We start from the raw sequence: 21,742 nt of genomic DNA, 5'->3' as shown, positions 1-21,742 counted from the left end.
GAAGTTTATGGTTTGGGGATGAGAAAAGTATCCTTTTAGTAGATACAATGTAGTGAGATAAGAATTAGCCAATTTAAAAATGTGAATGTATGAATGGATGTATTATGCTGCCAATGAAGAGTGAGTTAAATTATGTTAGTAGGAAAGAAAAAAAGAACCTTCCATAAAGAGACCAGCATGGTGACCCACATGATCCAGAGGTAGGGGTTAGATAGCATGGGATTTTATTTTATTTTATTTTTATTTTTATATTTTTTTTAAAAGATTTTTTTATTTATTTATTTATTCGACAGAGATAGAGACAGCCAGCGAGAGAGGGAACACAAGCAGGGGGAGTGGGAGAGGAAGAAGCAGGCTCATAGCGGAGGAGCCTGATGTGGGGCTCGATCCCAGAACGCAGGGATCACGCCCTGAGCCGAAGGCAGACGCTTAACCGCTGTGCCACCCAGGCGCCCCTATTTTATTTTTATTTTTATTTTATTTTATTTTATTTTATTTTACTTTATTTTATTTTATTATCTCATTTTATTTTTTTTAGGCAGCATGGGATTTTTAGACTCATGAGTCTAGGACTCTGGGGGGTAGTCAGAGTGGGAAATACAGATTTGGGGATTTACTAGCTTTTTGGTACTTTCCAAGCTATAGGAAGACATCTTTGAAAGAAAGAATGTAGAGAAAATGTGTAAACCCCCAATAAAACGAGTAGTTGGAGGAAGAGAAGATAGTGAGAGACTACCAAAGCAAAGTCTAGAGACTATCAAGGCTGGACATGCTGAAGCTAAGAGAAGAGCTTTAAGAAAAAAAGCAGTCGATATGTATATTTTGTGTAGATATGCCCAAACCAGTATCTTAAAACCTTGGTTATCCAGTACCTGGAAGGATTTTTATGTTCTGTTGCTGTTATTGTTTTAGAATATCTTGAGACATCTTAAAAATCCTGTAAGAGATTTTATCCCATGTGGAAATGCTGAGTGTCTAATTAGTTTTTCCTCTCAAATGTTCAAGCCATGCCATAATTATAACTTTATAAGAATGCTGATATTTGAACTTCTTTTTCTTTCTTTCTTTCTCTTTCTTTCTTTCTTTCTTTCTTTCTTTCTTTCTTTCTTTCTTTCTTTCTTTTCTTTTTCCTTTCCTTTCCTTTCCTTTCCTTTCCTTTCCTTTCCTTTCCTTTCCTTTCCTTTCCTTTCCTTTTCAAATAGGCCCAGGGTTAGCCCTGACTACGTTGAGAAGTGTATGAAATCAGTTTTGGCACCCTTCCTTTATCCCCAGCCAAATTCTAGAAAGATAGTCTACTGGTACTTAAAAGAGAAAGTGCTAATAACTCACAGCCAAAGTGAAATTGCTCAGAATGGTCTTGCCAAATCCCTCTTTTGGATTTGATAGGGTTGCTACCCCGAAGCTCAAGAATTTCAGGGAGCTGCTTTCACATAGAGGACAGTACAATTAGGTGAGCTGCAGGTGATTCAGCAGTGAATGTTGACCAAGTGATCATTGCATATCTGGGGGAGGCCACGGACCCAGCCCTGTTCAATACTTTCATCAACAATTTGGATGAAGTCCACGGAATAAACCAATGGAGAGTAGCCACAGGGAGGCAGATATTTGTTCTGTAATGTTACACTTTCTCATAGTTAAAATCGTCCAAAAATGGTTTGGGTCTGTCAATGGCAGAGGGCTCTTCATCACTGGGGGGTGGTAAGTGCTATAAATCCTGGATGTTTTAGGGTCATTTTCAGCTCATGGGGTGGGATTGGTTCAGGTGACCACTGCTTTCTTTTCCAATTCTAAATTTTTTAATTCTAAAGAAATTCTCTATGTCTGCGTACTCTAGCTGCTTTCCTTGCAGTAAGAGTGAAATAAGAAACTTGCCATAAGAATGGCATTCCCTTTGACCTCTTCTCCCTGAGTGTAACCCTCACACTTTTTCTCCTGTGAGTTTAACTCTATGAAGCAATTGTAAACCACACAGCACATTCCTGAAGAATTGTGTGAAAGAGTCTATACGTATTTAGCCCTGTTTTCACTTATGAACTGTAGCAGGTTACATCTCTGTGGCTCAGCCTTTCTCTATCATTGAAGGAAAAAAAATCCTATTTCTTAAACTCTGTAAAGCAGGCAATATTAAGTGAATCATGTATGCAGAGGGCTGAAACAGTGAACTGGAAGTGATTCTTCTTAAGGTCGGGGACACACGCTTGTTTTATATCTAACATCTTTCCAGAGTGTGCATCTAGGGCACAGCTACTGTTATATAGCATCAGATCATAACCTGTGTGCTCCCATATCATCAGGCCTTGAACTGTCTGCGTTAGGGCCACTAATTTACTTCACTCCACACCAATTAGTTAAAGCAACTAGGGATCTAAATATATGCCTGCTCCTTTTGCAAAAAAATCCCTACTTCCTGACAATCCCCATACTTCTCACTTGATACATTTAGGGAATACACCCATGCCAAGATTCTGCACAAGAACTTCATTTTAGAATTTCAGACATTCTTGGATTCAGCAAATCAGAATTCACTTCTTTCCTTTTCAGTTACATATTCAGGAAACCATATTAAGCTAACTAATCATGTGATTATTGTGACAATTTAGAATGACTAAATACAGAATTTCACAGTTGGCTGATTGCCAGGGTTGTCTCTATCTCTTTTCTGACATAAATTTTCTGCAGAAGAGAATCAGTGTAAGAGACAGATAATTGTTGTAGGAATTCCATGGCTATCTTCTATTTCCATATCCCTTATTTTACTTCCAGGAGCACATAAAATAGTCCAATTAGTCTGTTACCCCTTTCATCTGCGTGCTGTTTCTGGTAACTAGTTGGCGTTGGCATTTGTGACAGGTATTCACAAAATTGGTGGCAAAACAACTTTCTTGAAAGGCAGAATGAAAAAATGAGGAGGTTTAGAGGTCAGGCATTTTTACATATCTTATATAATTGACAGTGGTTTGTCCCTGTCATGGTTCTTCTCCGACCTATTAGTGAAGGGCAACGTTCTTAAAAAGTGTTTAATTAATATGTACATTTAGTATAACAAAAGCTCTTGCCTTAAAGTGCAGGCTACATGGAGAGACTCCATGAAATAAAAAAAAGTATGTACCTCCCTCTATAATTACTGTGGCTTTTTGTACTAGCATCCTTCATCTCATTAACATCACAGTAGGATGGTATCTTTAACTGGTCCTGGCAGGCGCCTATCTGCCTTGCTCCTGGGGAGACTTTTCAAAGAGGTCCAGGGCTTCAAATACCATTTGCTCCTTGTGAACTTTGCAATGCTCTATCCTTAAAAAAAAAAAAAAAAAAAAAAAAGCAAGCAAGCAAGCTCAAATTTTTACAAAACAGAATTGTTTCATTGATTGAGTCCTGAATTTGTTTCTTTTAAAACCAGTTGGGTTTTACTATAATAAATATAAAGCTTGTGTAGAAAATTTTTCATTTATTGATGTTTTATAAAAATCCTCATCAAATGATGTTTTATGTCAGCTTGGACACCAGAACTTAGACTCTATCTGTGACCCCCATGTTCTCCCATAAGAAGAATTTTTTTTTCTAAAGATTTTATTTATTTATTCAACAGAGATAGAGACAGCCAGCGAAAGAGGAAACACAAGCAGGGGGAGTGGGAGAGGAAGAAGCAGGCTCACAGTGGAGGAGCCTGATGTGGGGCTCGATCCCGTAACGCCAGGATCACGCCCTGAGCCGAAGGCAGACGCTTAACCGCTGTGCCACCCAGGTGCCCCAAGAAGAATTTTTTAAATATGCAAACCATTTGTTTTTGTTTGCTTTTTATGAAAGCTGTGAATCTCTTTAAGTTGGTATGTCATCAATGTATCTGTAAATGAAATGATCCTTTAACTATTTGAATGGTATGAAATTTAAGAAAAGAAGTTGATACTATCAAAGAAGTTTTTTTTTGTTTGGTTGGTTTTGTTTTTTTATTGCTTTGAAATATGGTCAGTGGAGTTTAGAAATTTTCTTGCTGTGAAAATTGGCTAAGTCAAACTCCAGCAGAACTGAGACAGTTATACTATAAGTTAGATAAAAATCATACTGTTGAGTGAAGGGAGGGAGCTTGGGCCTGAGTTATGTTTGATTATTTGCATTAATTGAACAACTAGAGCACTTGAAAATTTAGCAATTTTATAGCTAAATATGAAGTTTTTATTGCATTATTATATTTCCCTGCTTCGCAGTAAGGTTTAGCCTGGGTTTTACTCACAGTTTAATTGATTAAGGATATTAACCTTGACAGGTGAGTTTCTGGCTATGAATACTTACACAAGAACCAACTAATATGTGATTTGAGCACAGTGAGATAGTGCAATAAAAGTGATCTATTAAAAAAAACTTTTTGTTTTTGCATTATGAAATATATATTTTTGAAGGACATAGACAAATGTCTTTTATCACACTATGAGACACAATATGCACATTTCCATTTGTCCTTAAAATTAAAGCTTTTCCAGAAATCAAAGAATTAAATTACTCAGTTCACAATAGTCCCCTTTTCCCTGGAAGGCTTTTCAATTTAAACATTTTCTACGGACCTCTGAGAACATAGTACAAGGTAGAAGGCACTATGATAGAAGCAAAAGAATCACCCTATTTCAAGAAAGACTCAGAGTATCTTCTTATGCATGAAAATGTTGGAGCTCCTTATGGGCACGTGGAGGGCATTTGAGCCATAGAAAAGGTTAAGGGAGTTCTAATAAGGGATTATTGCATTCTCTGCATGCTGATGCTTTCCTTACTCTGTTTGTTAGTAGATTATCCTTTAATTTATCCTCTGCTCAGATAGCTTCTCTAGTCTTTATTTTCCGATTATGTGTATTTGTTCCATTTGGCAGTCACTAAGGAGATAGAGAAGCAACTAGGTCATGAGATCCAATATTGTTACCAGCAGTAGTTAATTGAACCTGACAGAACAGAATTGAAAACGTAGACATTTGAAGACAAACTCATCAGCTGTAAAAAGGTGAGAGATGTTGTGAAAAATGGCACACACTGATACAGCAGCCATGTAGCAAACTCTGTAATAATTATGGCTTGAGGAAACCTGGTTATGCAAAAGGAGCGAGAAGGATAGCATATGTAGGATTAGGAAGAGCTCATTTCAGAAAGCATGGCAAGGTGCAAATGCATTGCTGAATTCTTAATTCACTCCTTAATTAATTTTTCTTAACATCTCTCTTTTATAAAGCTCATGTGTAAGAAATATTAAGAGCCAAAGTTTAAAATTTTAGAAAATGTTGCACTCCATTGAAGATACTTTACATTTTGACATTTTTTATTCATATCATAATACGTTCTTCTTTTGATAATTATAATTCAAGGGAAGATTGTATTGCAGTGCCGTGTATTTGATACCTCCAAAGATCATAGCGTAGTCTGACATACAAAGCAGGTGATCTGTATATGTTGAGTGAATTAAACTTCAAAATTTTAGAGTTTCTGGGTTATTATTATCTAATCAATTAACAGTGTACAGTATTATAGAAAGCATTTGATTTTATTGTTTTTTGAATCTAGTTGAATTATACTTGTAGATTCAGAATGCTGCAAAGTGTAGTTTTAATATAGTCTTGGAACAAAACTCACAAATAGTAAGTAATATTAGAGCTATATTTCCCCTATGTTACAGTAAAACGTGAATGTTAAAACGAATTTTACATTAACTAATTGAAATTCCTGGCATTTAGTTTTGGTTTACTTTCTTAGTTTAATGCACACTCACAGCTGCCATGGTGCTTGATGCTGCTTTGTTATGACATGGACTGTATAGTGAGCTTTGTAGTAGTTTTTGGTTGGAGTTTTTATTTATTTCTATAGTTTGGCACTTGTTCCACTCAGTGGGGATAATGAGCTGTGGTGCATGCTAGGAACAAAGTGAATTTGGCCTTAGGGAATTATCAGGAAACAAAAAGATGCCAAAACTTCAGTCCCTTAGGGAAGGGCTTCTAACTTGGTGTTGCAGACCCAGTTCAATTGTAAACTAGACATTAAGACCTTGGAAATATTCAATTTGAAAAGAAGAGGGTATAGGCTCTACTCTGGAGTGCTAGAATAAAGAGACTTACGTGCTAGATAAAGAAGTAGATTCTGTCAGGAATTTTGTCTGAAATAAAGCAATGATACAGGTGAAGAGTCCTGCAGTGGTAAAACAAATTCCAGATATTTGGAGTCACCTCCAGATAACTGACTGTGATCTAGGGTAAGGCTCTCCATATGTTTTTTTTTTCCTCCCCCACCAAAGATTATTTATTTATTTATTTATTTGAGAGAGAGAGAGAGAAGGAGAGAGCACAGGTGCGGTGGTGAGGAGGGGCAGAGGGAGAAGGAGAAGCTGACTCCTTGCTGAGCAGGGAGCCGAATGCCAAGGATCCCAGGACCTCAAGACCATGACCTGAGCTGAAGGTAGATGCTTAACCGACTGAACCACCCAGGCATCCCTCTCTCGTATGTTTTAATAAATTCCTGGGTGTGTGGGGAAACCCTAAATGCTCAGAAATTCCAGGCAGAATAGAATCATACAGGGGATCCAGGCACTTGGAATTATTTGAGAAGAGGTTACTACTTCATACCACCATGGTGACTTCAACATACGTAGCAGAGTAAATTCATACCTATTTTAAAAATTCTTTCGGATTAGCCAATTTGGTTCCTTTTTTCCCAGTCCAGTTCACTTATGCATAATATAGATTGCCAGATTAAATATAGGGCACTCAGTCAGATTTGAATTTCAGATAAACAATGGATTTTATTTTATATAAATATATCCCAAATACTGCACGGGACATAGTTAAACTAAAAAATTATGATTTCTACAGGAAAATAATGCAGTGATAAATATTCTCAATCTTTCATATTCTACAGTATATTTCAGTTATCTTTTTGATGTGAAATGTAGTTTAGCTAGCCTGAAATTATTCAGTGAAGTTCTTGTTTTGAAAATGAAGGTTTTTAAACATATAATTACATTCAGGCATTTGTTCTTAGGGAGGAGAAGGGTGGGACTAATATTATTATTATTTTTTTCTTATAGGATGCTTCTTGGAATACTTATTTATCCTCCAAATTTAAGTTCTTATTGGGATATTTCTTGTTGATATGTTTTTAAATACGTGTAGGCAAAATTTCAGGTTTTAAAATTTTGTTCTGATCTGGAATATTTCTGTCTCTATCTTTGACTATCACTTCTGAATTGTTTACTGTTGTAACTTCTCCAAGGACGGATGCTGTTTTCAGTTTGCATCTCTGTTTTCTTCCCTCTCTGTGCTTGCTATCTCCCTCCTCATTTTTTCATTCCATTCAGTTTTCTCCTCCTAATTCTTGGTTTGTTTTTCTCATACTGTTCATTTAATATATTTTTTTGCAGTTTTATGTCTGCTCTTATTGTTTCTAAAAGTGATTTCTTGTGTTTATTTTATTTTTTATTATTGAATACAATTTTATGTATATTCTTATATAACGTAAGTTATTTTGTGTGTGTGTGTTGGGAGCCTCTGCTTTTTATTTCTTTAATATTGTGAAATTTATTTCAAGCAAAAAGATCTTCCTTTAAGTTCCTTTATTTTCCTTTGTTTAGTGTTTATTTTGCAAATGCTTTTTTTTTTTTTAAGATTTTATTTATTTATTTGACAGAGATAGAGACAGCTAGCAAGAGAGGGAACACAAGCAGGGGGAGTGGGAGAAGAAGAAGCAGGCTCATAGTGGAGGAGCCTGATGTGGGGCTCGATCCCACAATGCCGGGACCACGCCCTGAGCCGAAGGCAGACGCCCAACTGCTGTGCCACCCAGGTGCCCCTGCAAATGCTTTTCTATTTGGTTACTATGACTCAGAAGATATTTCAAAGAATGGTGATATTAAATTGACTTAATTTACATTTTTGGCTAAACCCTTCAGACAGTTCAGATGGTTATTTAAAGCAGTTTTGATTTTAGTTCTGTTGACTTATGTGTTAAAGATATGTTGGGGAGGGGGTTTAAAGTCACAGTTCTCTGCTTAAATAAAACCTGAAAACAAAGATACTATTTGAGATTTTTCCTCAATGCATATTTCCATCACAAATCAATGACTAAAATTAAAACAAAAAAACCTGAGTGGATGATTACAAATTACACTTCTTTTATCAGATCGTAAGATCATGAGAAAAAAATTCTTATTTTAAGACTGAATTCTCTATGATATCTTCTTCTTCTTCTTTTTTTTTTTTTTAAAGATTTTATTTATTTATTTGACACAGAGACAGACAGCCAGCGAGAGAGGGAACACAAGCAGGGGGAGTGGGAGAGGAAGAAGCAGGCTCATAGCGGAGGAGCCTGATGTGGGGCTCGATCCCATAACGCCGGGATCATGCCCTGAGCCGAAGGCAGACGCTTAACTGCTGTGCCACCCAGGCGCCCCTCTATGATATCTTCTTATTTGCCATATTCTTTTTTATACAGACTTACTGAATTACATCCATCATTATATTTCTATTGTGTCTTTACTTATGGATTTTTCAATAAGGGTAAACTAGATAAATGCGTTTATTGCCATTATTCTCCTTTTCTTCATGTTTTAAATTCTGCTAGATTTCATAAAATCTCCCTTTAGCTTCAGAAGTTGAACTAAAAGACTTTCTGAGCTGGAAAGGGTCTCTGACCCTCTTAGCGTTTTCTCCAATGAATTTCTGGCTTCCTGTTCTCCACACTGAACTTTGTCTCAATTGAAGTCACTGCATTATTTATTTACTTATTAGAGCCCTGTTCTCCAAAATCTCATGGCAGAGAGTAAATAAGTGAAACAAGGATGCTCAAGTATGAAATTTAAAAGGGGTTCTAGAGAGGAAAGCAGGTGTGTACCGGGTGACACATGCCATATTGTAATCCTTACTCCTTTTCACTCTGAGCTCCCATTCTGTGAACTGTCTTTCAGAACCCCGTTGTTTATCCAGAGAACTTCTTTTGCCCAGAATCCCAGTAAGCTCCCTGTGACTGTGACTGAATGACTTATTTGGACTCTGGTAGTATCTCCAGTTTCCATCAGAATTTTACTTTATCTTTAAGATGTGTTGTCACCTATCAACTAGTAGCTCTGCCAGAGGCAGTGACACTTTAATGTCCCCAAAAGGGCTTGTCTTTTACCTGCTGCTCTTATGTCTAGTTCTTTAAGAATGACATTCTATCTATAGTCTTTTTGGGATTTATTTTTTGAAAACCTGGTAATGATTTATTACGATGGGTTCATTGATCTATTTATGGCAGTAACATCCTTTGGAAAGTGGGTTACACCACAAAAATAGAATGTGAGAAGCCATTCTGTGAATAAAAACAAAGGAATCTGACTTTCAGGACTTAATCATTCTATATGTCACATATCTAGCAAACTGATCATGATCCTTTATAGATAGAAACATAATTACCCAACTTAAAATCTGAAACATGATGTCATAGGAAATATAGTGGAAAAAAATCTTTTTTTTTCAATGCTAATCTACCTCTTCCTTAGAAGCTCTTAGTTACTTTGAATGTCTTTTCCCATATCATTTCATAGATATTTAAAAATCTTTGTTAAGAGGAGGCAGTATGATATTGTGGAAATGTTCACTAACCAAAAGTCAGAGTCCTGAGTTTTCATCTCAGCTATAGGACTAAATAACATAGCTGTGTGACATTAAACTGCATATCTAATTTCTGGTCCTCAGTTTTCTCATATGTAAAATAGATTAAATTCTGAGATAACATCAGCCTCTTTTTTTATTGAGATATAATTGACATGTGGCATTGTATTAGTTTCAGGTATACATCATAGTGATTTGATACATATATTGCAAAATGATCACCACAATAAGTCTAGTTTAACATGCATCACCACACATAGTTACAAATTTGTTTTCTTGTGATGAGAATTTTTGGGGGGGAGAGAGAGGAGATGGGAGGGGAAGGGGAAGAGGGAGAGAGAGAATCTTAAGCAGGCTCCATGCCCAGCACGGAGCCCGATGTGGGGCTCGAACTCACAACCCTGAGATCATGACCTGAGCTGAAATTAAGAGTTGGTTGCTTAACTGACTAAGTCACCCAGCGCCCCTTGTGATGAGAATTTTAAGATGTGTTCTCTTAGCAACTTTCAAATATGCAATACACCACTATTAACTAGAGTCACCATGCTGTACATTACATCCTTAGGACTTATTTATTTTATAACTAGAAGTTTTTACCTTTTGGCTGTCTTCACCCATTTTGCTCAATCCCCACCTCCCACCTCTGGCAACCACCAATCTTTTTTCTGTATCTATGAGTTTGTTTTAAGATTCCACATATACATCTAGACTCACTCTTAATGTTCTTAATGGTGGGTATGTATGGATAACTTGGGCTATCTGCTGTTACTGAATTTTCCTCTATCCCCTAGCACATGAAAGTTCACCTAAAGTAAATCATAATAGCTGTTAGATAAGACAAAGAAAGTAATTTTGATTACTGATGAGAACCCTTTAAAATAATTCAACTTATATCTTTGAGAACATAATTTCTATTTTACCATATTAAAGGAAGTAAACAACTCTCAGAGAAACAACAGTAACTGTTTTAACCATATACATGGCATGAAACAAGCTGAAAAACACACAAAAAATTTTAAATTATACTAGCATGATGGAGTTAATGCAAGACTAATTTTATTCTATACCAATGTTCCAGACATGACAAATTTTATCTAATTGGTCTTTCTCAGATGTCAGCACAATTAAAAATGTATGATTGTGGGTGAAGGAGGGAATATTTCAGTACTAGATTAGAATGGGTTTTCTGAAAGTCTTGAATTTTCTTAGAGACTTTCATGTTTTAGGTTCAGGAAAGACTATCATTTTCACCATTGAAGAATTCATTTTTTCTCATGAAACATGATATTGGCAAAGCAGGGTGAGTGTTTTTGGTAATTTTTTTTCTCTTTAAGGCGTATTCAGATATATCAAAGAAAAGACTTTCTTCTTTTTCCATTGGCCAACCTCCAGTTTTGCTCAGGTCATCCTCTGTTTATCCTGTTTTCACAGAGCACATGTTGACCCAGAGGAAAGAGTAATTTTGTCATTTCCTCATTCCTCTGAAACAACAGATACAAATTATATGTTTGCTTAAATACATCATAATTTTCTGGGAACATGACCAAAGGAAGATGAAAGTATGGCTTTAGCAATTTAAACAAAATAATGAGATCAAACTCTCTTGACTAGAAGGTACTTAGAAGTACTGCTTGGTTCATTCTCTACCAGTAATGTTATCTCTTGAAAATTAGATGCTGCCCAGACTTTCTACTCATTATTAAGGAATACTAGCAATTAGTCTGCTATGCTTCTTTGACTAAAGAAAAAAAAAAAAAACACTCCCCCCTCAAACCTCTGAACAACTCAAAAAACCAAATTCTGAAGAGTTCTAAATTAAAAAAAAAACAAAAAACAAACAAACAAAAAAAACCCAAACTACCCCCTTCCCCCATCTTCTCTGTTTGCAGATACTTGACTGACCCAATTTCCATGGTGGTGTAATACAAGGTGTTAAGTTTCTTAAGTTAACAGCTTGATATTAGTCATTTCATTGATTTATAATACCTCTGAATGGTACAATATTTGACAGATAGGCTTTTAAGAATTTTGCTGATTTTTAACCTGTTAACTATTAATATATGTTCTTTTACATGGATTGTATTAGTCCTTTTATTAGAAACTATGGTGCTAAATTATATTATGTGGACCATGTTCAAAATTAAGAGAAGCTCCATGCTTAAAGTATAAATATATTGGTTCTTTCTTTTTAGGAAACATTTTCAAGTAATATCAAATCAAAATGGTTCAAGTTACGAAATAAGAATGGAGGTTTCAAATCTCTGTTTCTAATGCTGATTCATTGTAAGATGTTGAGAAATTTTTTTCCCTTATCTGTTGTAATTATAGTAATGAGGCACCTTGAAAATGTAAGCTGTTAATTAATAAGGCTATGTCTAATTGTAGCTGCTTTATACCAGTGTCTGGCATTTTGAACGGTAATCAGATATTAATGTACCCTCACATACACAGAGTTCTAACCACCATCTCCCCATAATTTATTCTCAATCCACCCTCTCTGTTTAGCTCTCTCTATATCTAGAGTCAATCAAGTGTCTCCCGTCTCTTGCAGTAATTGCTTTATTGTAAAATTTTATCTTTAGGAAAGATATAGTTTATTTTCTCCCCCAGATCAGTTTAACTTGTGTCATTGTCTTTTATTGGTCACATTTCTTCTTTGCCTGTTTCTAAAATGAGATATCTCATTTATGAGTTCTTGGAGTCTGTCTATACTTAACTTTTAAACTTTTTTCAACATGATAAATCTGTTTCGATCACAGCCATAACTAGATCCCATTCCCGGACTGAAATGGAAATTATTTTGATAGGGATTTTGTAGCAATTATAATACTTAAATGTTAAATGGGCACTCATTTAAGGCCAAGTGTTATGCCAGTTAACATGAAAATTCATCAGGCAGTTGGAGGTTCAAGACCCTGACTTGAGCATGTCCATCTATTTTCCTTCCTGCCAAAGATCTCATTGTAATGATAGACATTTTATTTTTAAAAGAATAAAACCAACATGGTATTGGAAAACAAAATCTCATTTCGAAGAATTCCATGAAGATAAAAACCAAATGGCATTGGAATGTTGGAAAAATCTGAAGTGAGAGGATGGTAGCCAGTGGAATCAAGGATAAGTATTGTTTTTCCCAGAAGAGGCCAGAGAAGCTCTAAGAACAGAGCTCTGCAATAAAAAGAGTGGCGTATACAAATAGGCTTGGTTAAGGACTATTAGGAGAATCAGTTAGTAACTGCATTGGAAATAGTGTTTCCCCTGCATGTTCTACCATTCATGACTGCTGCCTTCTCTAAAGATGTGTACCTTCAAGTTGACCTGGCATGAACTCCTATTGTGGAGGCCTGAGAGAGGAGCATGGTGGAGCTCCGGGTAACTCTGGAACTTCACCAGTTGACATACGTGAAGATATAGCTCCACAGACCCCCCCCCCCCCGCCCAATCCTGCCCACACCCAGTATACTGAAACTGAGCTGATGTTGACTTTTGAGCTATTGCACCCACAGTTATGGGAATTCTCCACCTAATTGCTTGTTCATGGCCCTCATTTCCCCACCAAGCTTGCTTTTGGACATAGACTACCTACTTCCACAGAACATGTAACCAAGTCTTATTTCAAAGAAGTTGGGGTTGGGGAGAGGGAAGAGTTTATATAAACACAGAGGAAATTCCTGCCAACTATTAAACTCAGTCAATTAGAAGTTCATTCATAAATGCACAGGCTTCAGGAGCACCAGCATTATAGGGAAAACAAATAACATGAAGAGGGGCACAGAGATGAAAACTATAACAAATGGAACTATCTCAAAGGAAATAGAGATAATATCCAACACAAAGTTTTTAAAAAATGCTAATTGTTAACTTCAGAGTGATTTCAAAAAATACCACTTGTCAAAAAGAATAGGGAAACATAGAAATAGGGAAACACTTTGGGTAGTTAAACAATATGAATGCTAAAGTAAAAAATTTAGTGAAGAGGATGGAAAATAGAATGAACATGGCTGAAAGGAAAATTGGCATATGGAAGATAAAGTTGAAAAAAATCTCCCAAATGTAGGATAAAACTTTGAGATGAGAAATATACAAGTATATTGAGCAAGTCTTAATAGAGATTCCATAAGAAGAGGAAATCATTATAAAAGTTAAAAAGAGAAAATTTCCTGAAGTTGTCGAAAGTTCAGGTCTCAGGAGACCTTGAGGGTGAACTGAATATTAAGAGAAATTAATGAAAAAAAGAATAGAAAGTGTGGAAATATCTTGTTTCAGTTTAAAAATTCTAAGAGAAAAAAAATTCTTAAAAGCTTCCAGAAACATGAAGATAATTCATTTATAGGAGGAAAGAGCAGTAATCTTAGCAACTCTAGATACTTTGATGCAGTGACTTGAAAATTATACCAAGATGACAGTCAGTTTGTAATTCTCAATGATAATTCAAGCTTTCCATTACATGTTATCCAAAAATTCATATTTTAAACATGTAGAAACCCAGAACATTATACATGGTACCCAATATTAAGAAAAATTACCCAGTAATACTTAGGAGAAAAGAAAAAGTAAAGAGGATGAGTTGACACGTAAAACAGAGTGACATCACAGTATGACTGGAAGAATCTTTAAAGGGAGTTGGGAGTCTTGTTATTGTTGACAAAGCAAGAATTTAAGGTATTGGTATTTTACTTAAAGCTACATTAGTAGCCACCAGTAGAACTAAAAAGAATTACTCCTACTAGTAGATTGACTCTTGGAAGTGATTCTAGGGATGCAGAATTTGAGGGATTTTTACTTTTCTTTCTGTATTTCTTGAAATGTATTTTACTATGTAAGTATATGATTTTATAATGATAACAATGGCAAAAATAACTCATCTTGAAAAGAAAAAGTTCCATGTTCTTTGACATAGGATCAAAGAGTTCTCTCTTTTTAAAATTTTATAGATGTTTCAGATTTTTCTTAAACAGTGGAAAGGGATCAAGGCAAATGGTCAGAAGCAGCATTATTAGGGAATGGCAATGGATGAAGACAAGGAGGGCTGGAGATTGAAATGGTTATTGTAGGTCAGGAGGAGTTAGAAATAAAATGGATTACGATCAGACATCTAGCTCTTGGAGCAAGGAAAAGTAACAGGCAGAGTGGGCTTCATGCTTGTGACCAGTGTAGTTGTTCAGGGCCTGTGCTCAGTAGTATTCCTTGCTAGGGTTTCATGCTCTGTGGTCGCAGTCTTGAAATTCTTACTCGTTTTATCTTTGAATTTGTTTTTTGTAAGAGAATCCAATGCAGTGCTAGAGTATGCACCTGGGGCTCTGAACCTTGGAGCCTTAGAGCCTTGGCTCAGGTGTGGTCCCCCCACCTCTACCTTCCCACCTCTTTAGTATTGTTTCTCAGCCTCCTGGTCCCAGCCAGTTGGTTCTCTGTGTTCTGGTTGGCCCATGCCCCCCTCACCAAGACTATAACCCTACTGGTCACAGTCACATTGGTGGGAGATATGTATATTCTGATACTGCCCTGATTCTGGGGGGACTTGGGCATTGGCACCGGGAAGGTAGGGGTTAGTCAAATATTTCATGGTGTCTTAGGGTGGGATAAAGCTGTGACCATCTCCTTTCCAGGCTGGCAGTGCCATGGTGCAATCTGCAGGCAACTTGGCAAGGGGCCTGCAATGGAGTGAATGTTAGTTGAAACCTCTCAAAATTCCTATGATCAAACCCTAATGTGATGGCATTTAAACATAGGGCTTTGGGGAAGAAATTAGGTCTTAAAGGTAGAGCCTTCATGAATGGGATTAGTGCCCTTATAAGAAGAGACAAGAGAGCTTTCTAGTTCTCTTTCTACCATGTGAGAATGTAGCAAGAAGACAACCCTCTGTAATCGAGAAAGAGGGCACTCACCAGGAACTCAACCATGCTGACTTCCTGATCTCAGACTTCTAGTCTCCAGAACTGTGAGAAATAAATGTCTAAGCCACTTAGTCTATGGTAATTTATTATAGAAGCCCAAACTAAGAGCATTTCCCATTGCCTGTTCAGGTAGCAAGCATAACACAGCATGGACATTGCAATACATTAGAGTATACCTATTTGCTTTGGGGTGGTGCTGCAGGCCCAGGGGAAGGAAAGATTGACTTCTCTGCTTCCAGCAAGGACCATAGATTCTAGCCATTCCTAGAAGTCATTCCATGTAAAACAATGGCCATGCCATCATTGGGCACTATCCTGATGTTTCCGTGAAGCGGTGGGGGTCACGATTCTGTCTTCCTATTGCCAAGAGATAATGGAATGTCAGGAATTCTTGTTGATCTTCATGCCGGCATGCCTGGCACAGCCATAGCCACTTCCTGAGATGAATGGCTCCTTTTCATTCTCAGTAATATCTTCTCTTGGAACAGTGACCATGCTGCTGCAAGCTTCAAAAAGTCTCCCCTACTTTTGTTGCCAGCCCCAGTTCCAAATCACCTTTTTCTACCTAACTGACATCTTTTGACATTTTTATTTCCATGCATTTTGCTTTCTGTTGTAGGCTGCCCTTATTTGTACTTTTCTGTCTCTCAGGCTTTTCTTCTTTGTTCCTAATCTAGTGGTAAGATTTAATTTATCTCTTACAAGACCTAAAAGTAGGTGAAATTTTAGATTCTTACTAGTATTTATTCTCTCTGAAGCTATTTTTCATTTTGGAAATTGCATTTTTCAACCTGTCATTATTTGTTCTTTGAGCTTATGTTGAATGCTTTGTCTAAATCAAGATACAATTCTCCTGAAATTTGGGAATACATCTATGCTTTTAATTAACTTTATTTCTGCTGATCTTCATTTAAGTTCCATTTGAAATAATTTCTGAGAACCAAAAGTCTCTAAGGCTCCGTACTGGGGCTTGGCAACTAACACATAAAATTCTCCCTTAGAATTTTTCAGGAGGGCTTTTGTAACCAAACAAATCGAGAGTTCATCCACCCAATGCATAGCAAGCCAGTAAAAACTGACAACCAAGCTTTTGTAGTGAAGAAAGATTGGTATTTATTGTCGTGGTACCACCTGGGAGAATGGGAAGCTAATGGTCAAAAGTCCTGAACTCCCCAATGGTTTGCAAGTGAGGGTTTTTAAAGGCAATATTTGGGGCAGGGGTCTTCTGAGAAGATGGATGCCATTGATTGGAGGCCCATGAGGTCATGCTAGCAGGTGTTACCTGCTTTGTTTGGTTCCCTGGAGGTCTACTCCATCTCAGGAGACTTGGAGTCTGAGAAATATCTTTGTTCTGTATGTCAGAGATTTCATTAGTGCTGATTAACTACTAGTTCTACAAGTCCTTTTGAATGATAAGCAGTCCTGTCCCTTGAGGCTAGGCCTATGTGTTCCTTGGCCAGTCCAGCCATGCCTGGGGGTCATAGGACCTCTAGTGTTCATTTTTCCATCTGACCTGAGAAGATGGACCCTAGCTTCACCGCTTCTATTTGAAGTAGAAGGAAAATATATAAATTATGAGTATTTTTCATCCAGTTTATATTTCATTCTGGTGTTCAGTTGATCATTAGGCATATTTCATATAAAATTAATATCAATGCTTCAAATATTACCATCAATATTTCTTTATTCTTTCATACTTTCTTACCCAGCCACTAGAATGGCCCAGATCTCCTACTTTAGAAATAGCAAATGGGAAAGGTAGAAACAGCGATGAAGGTGAAGTGGGAAGAAGAAAGTGTGTTAGAAATCTTTGCCAGGTCACTGTGGCCTCCTAAGGCAGAGCTTGGAGAACACCTTGACAAACTTTAAAGTCATCTGGCTTTCATATTTTTCAATTAATATTAGTCTATAGTAGACCATGCTATAAATAGACTCATGATAAAGGCAGAAAGAAAGAAATAAAACTGTACCATTTGCTGTATCTTCTGTGTGCCAGGCATTATACTAAATGCTATACATATGGTGTATTATTTTGTCTTCACAATCCCTCTGGGAGTTGGATATTATCCCATTTTTGTAAGAGAGAGCAAAGGCTCAAAAATAATAGCTTTCCATAGTCTGACAATTGAAGACTGATAGAGCTCAGTTTCATTCATAAGTCTGTCTGATTTTTGAGTACTCCACTGCACTACTCTGAGAATTCTATTCTTCCTTATTTGTATTTGCTTCGTTTTCCTTATAAACTCAGTGGACTAATGTTCAACTTTAATTTTAACGAGACAGCCTGCTGCCTGACCTGTAAAAACCTCACCTTTTCTCTTAGGAGCCATCTTAATTTAAAGAGCTGCCAGTCTAGAAAGGGTCAGTAATCTCCTTCCTGTTGAATTATCATGCCTCATACACTTTGTTTTATGGCTTCAGATTAGAGCTAAAGTCCTCCCTTGTTATTCATTGCCTTGTTTCAATAAGGACAGAGTTGGTTAATGTTTTACTGGGAAGATCCCCAGTGGTCACATTCTGGCATGTGAGAAAAATTGGATTTATTTATCAATATATAACCAGCTGTGTGGGAGATATCTTCCGCACCCATTTTCTTCCTTGTTAGTTACTTGATTTGCGAAGAATGTGAATAGTGAAAGGAGATACAAATTTTGAGGTTTTGGTTCTTCAAAAAGAAGAGTCAGTTCTGGGCCTAGTTTCCCAATCCTGCCCTTCATAACCCCAATTTTTAAACTCTTAATTCAGAAGATCATGGATAAAAGCTATACCAAAATCAAGGTGAGAGAAAAAATTGTTAGCCATGTCAGCTGCAGGGACAGTCATTCTTTGCAGTATTCCACTGACCTTGTAAATTTAGCAACTACATGGTCCTAGGTGAGGGTAGTTCAGAAGCAGCAAAATGAGAAGGATGATGGCCTAACACTGCCAGCTACAGCTGTGTACGCAGTGTTTGGGGCATGGTACTTGAGAGGCCTCCTCAGAAATTACTTTTCTAGACTTTTCTTTGAAGCTCTTTGTAGTCCCAGGACTTTTTGTGTCCACTCATTTTCTTCTCCTAGTTCAAAAATTTTACTCAAGACATTTACGTAATGTTTATTATAATAGAAAAAATTAATCCTATGAACAAAATTCATCAAAAGCAAGAAAATAATCATAATAAAATCCTTTGCTATTCTTTTGTATAGTTAGACAGTATGCTCCATCTCTGTAGTATAATCACTGTTTCTTTTAGAGAATTTTAACTAAAGAAAACAATGGAAAGAAAGCCATTTTCTGAACTCAAATTCACCCTGTCAGTTTTAGAGTAATGAAAATGGTACCTGGACAGTTTCACCTTTTTGTGTCTTTACTGAATTGCTCCCTGAATTAATTTAGGACCGCCATACCAAAGTAAAACAGACTGGGTGGCTTAAAACAGTTCTGGAGGCTAGAAATCTAAGGCCAAGGTGTTGGCAGGGTTGGTGTCTTCTGAGACCGTTCTCCTTGCCCTGCAGGTGGTCATTCTTCTCCCTGTGTCTCCTTCCCATGCGATTTCGTCTGTGTGTGTCTGTGTCCTAATCTCCTCTTCTAATAAAGACACCAGTCAATGGCTTAAGGCACACCCATATGACTTCATTTTATCTTAATTCCCTCTTTAAAGATCCTGTCTTCAAATACAGTCACATTCTGAGGTACACATTCTGGTATAGGGGAGAAAAAATAATTTTCCCTTTACCTTCTAGATTCTTGTCTTGAGAACCCCTGCCCCTAATCATAAAACACAAATTTGCAGGAGAAAAACAAAGAGAAGTTTAATAATATGTGTACTTCCTATATACCTGGATGATGCCCAGGACAATTGAGTAACCCCCAGAATGGCCTGAGGCATCACCTTAAATACCATCTTCAGCTAAAGACAAAAAATGTTTGGGGGTGGGGAGGTCAGTGATGCGAGGTCACTAGGAAAAACATAGTCAACAAGTAACAGAGATGTGGTTGTTATGATGCCTTCTTTATTGGTAAGAATTTCTAAAGATTTAGTCATGGTGCAGAGAGGGAGACACCCTTACAAATGGAAATTTCCCTAATAAATAAAAGTTTCTCATATAAAAGGATAACTCCTACCTGGATTTCAGAGCTTCTTTTGTGTCTACACTTCCTTAAAAATAATTAGCCCCAAATAATCAATATACCAAAAAGTATATTTGGGATGGCAAATTCTACATTCCTTCAGGGGATTAGGACGTTGACATATGAATTTAAGGGGACACAATTCAGCTCATAGTACTCTCTAAAATCTATTTGTAAGCTGGCAAGCAGAGTGATCCTTGCTTAACAGAAGTTAGACTGAGTCACTTCTCAGCTCACAGTTGCCTTCTTGCACGTTCCCATCAGGTGCATGGCATAGAGGAAGCACTCAATTCATATTTTTTGAATGAATGTATGTTTTACATGTGCTTTTAAAACTTCAAATTGGTGTTAACACCTTTAATACAATGTAGCTCTGTCTACTTTTCCCAAAAAATTTGTGTAATAACCATGTGTTTTGGTGTTCCAGACTTTTGGGTTACCTTGATTCAGGTATATTCTGTATGTTTTATGCATCCTAAAGAGAATTTGAAAGGTACAGAAAGGTCAAAGATCAAAACTTTCACGACCGTGTCCTTTAGTCGTATACAAGTTATCTTACATCTTGTGGGCAGCATATTTCTCAAAACCACATGTAACTGATGCAACATTTCATTCTAAGTATCCATACAAAGTAGAGCAAGCCTTCTATCTGATGTAATTCTCTTGGTATCAGAGGAAATGTGCATCAAACTTTCTATTCATAAAGTATAGCTTAGTGCTTTTAACAGCAGGCTCGGTAATTAGTTGGGCAATTAAGGGACCGTAAATTATAATTTTAACTCAGATAGACATCCTCTCTAACACCTTGGGAAGTCCATTTACCATTACTTTCTCTATTTTCCCATCTATAAAATAAGTCTAAATATAGATGCTCCGTAAACTTGCTGATGAACTAAAGAAAGATAGATTTAGAAATGGAGGGAGTTTTGCAAGGTTATCTGGGTAGGTCCCCAGCTTCCAGGCACATTCATTTTGGGAGGATAGAGAGTTACCTTCTCTATTTTATTCTTGAAAATTATATATATATATATATATATATATATATATATACACACACATACATATATGATGTGTTTTAATGTTATTTTTATAGAATTTTATGTGAAAAACACTACAAAGTGATTTTCATGTATTGTAAGTATGCATCATATGGAAAGCTAAATACTAGCTCATGTCTGCTACAGAGGTGAATGTATTTACCAGCTGCAGCTTGGTTGCATCTTAAATTTCAAGGTCAATCATTAATGTATTTAAACTAAGGTAATCTACTTTCATTAAAGGTGTTAGTACCTGCAGATCCTGATTCATAGCCTCCTCTGCACAGATCCCATTCCGGATTTGGAACTGAGGTATAATACTCCTTTCCCTTTCTGAAATCGCATTCTCTTAAAAGTTCTGGCTTGTATTCTTTTTCTTATTTTGTCGCCCCTCTTTTTCTCTCTCAATAATATGGACTGTGTTACTACCAAGACCTTCAATCAAACCCTTTATACATTTTTACAGTTCTGCATTTCTGTTATCTGAAAGGGATTTTATTCCTATAATACCGTTGAGCCACATTTATTCATCTTATTTTTTGGGGAAACGCCCCCCCACACTTTTTTTTTTAAGATTTTATTTATTTATTTGACAGAGAGAGACACAGCCAAGGAGCGAGAGAGGGAACAAAGGAAGGGGGAGTGGGAGAGGAAGAAGCAGGGTCCCAGCGGGACAGAAAGCCCGATGTGGAGCTCAATCCCAGGACCCTGGATTCACTTCCTGCGCCAAAGGCAGACGCTTAATGACTGAGCCACCTAGGCGCCCCATACCCTTTCTTTATACATACAGTTTTCTACTGCACTCTTCCCTTGGGACCCTGCCCTGATGGAGTTGAAGTTCCTAATACTTAAGAGGTAGCACATTTTAGAATGGTGTCACATGGGTGGCCTGTGGGAGTGGTTCCCAATTTGGGTATAGGAAGTAGAAGTCTACCAATATCCTGGCCTCATAAGGTCACGTGTTAAGGAAAAAATAATTCTGATGCTTATTAAATTCTTGATACCTATTCAGCTATTTCCATAGATGTTTAGACTATGGTAAAAGGGGAGAGAGAGATGAAGCTCAATTCCAAATATAAGAACAAGTGGG

Source organism: Ursus arctos, unplaced genomic scaffold (assembly GCF_023065955.2).
Source record: "Ursus arctos isolate Adak ecotype North America unplaced genomic scaffold, UrsArc2.0 scaffold_15, whole genome shotgun sequence".
Lineage (NCBI taxonomy): Eukaryota > Metazoa > Chordata > Mammalia > Carnivora > Ursidae > Ursus > Ursus arctos.
Note: the sequence above shows the minus strand (reverse complement) of the source record.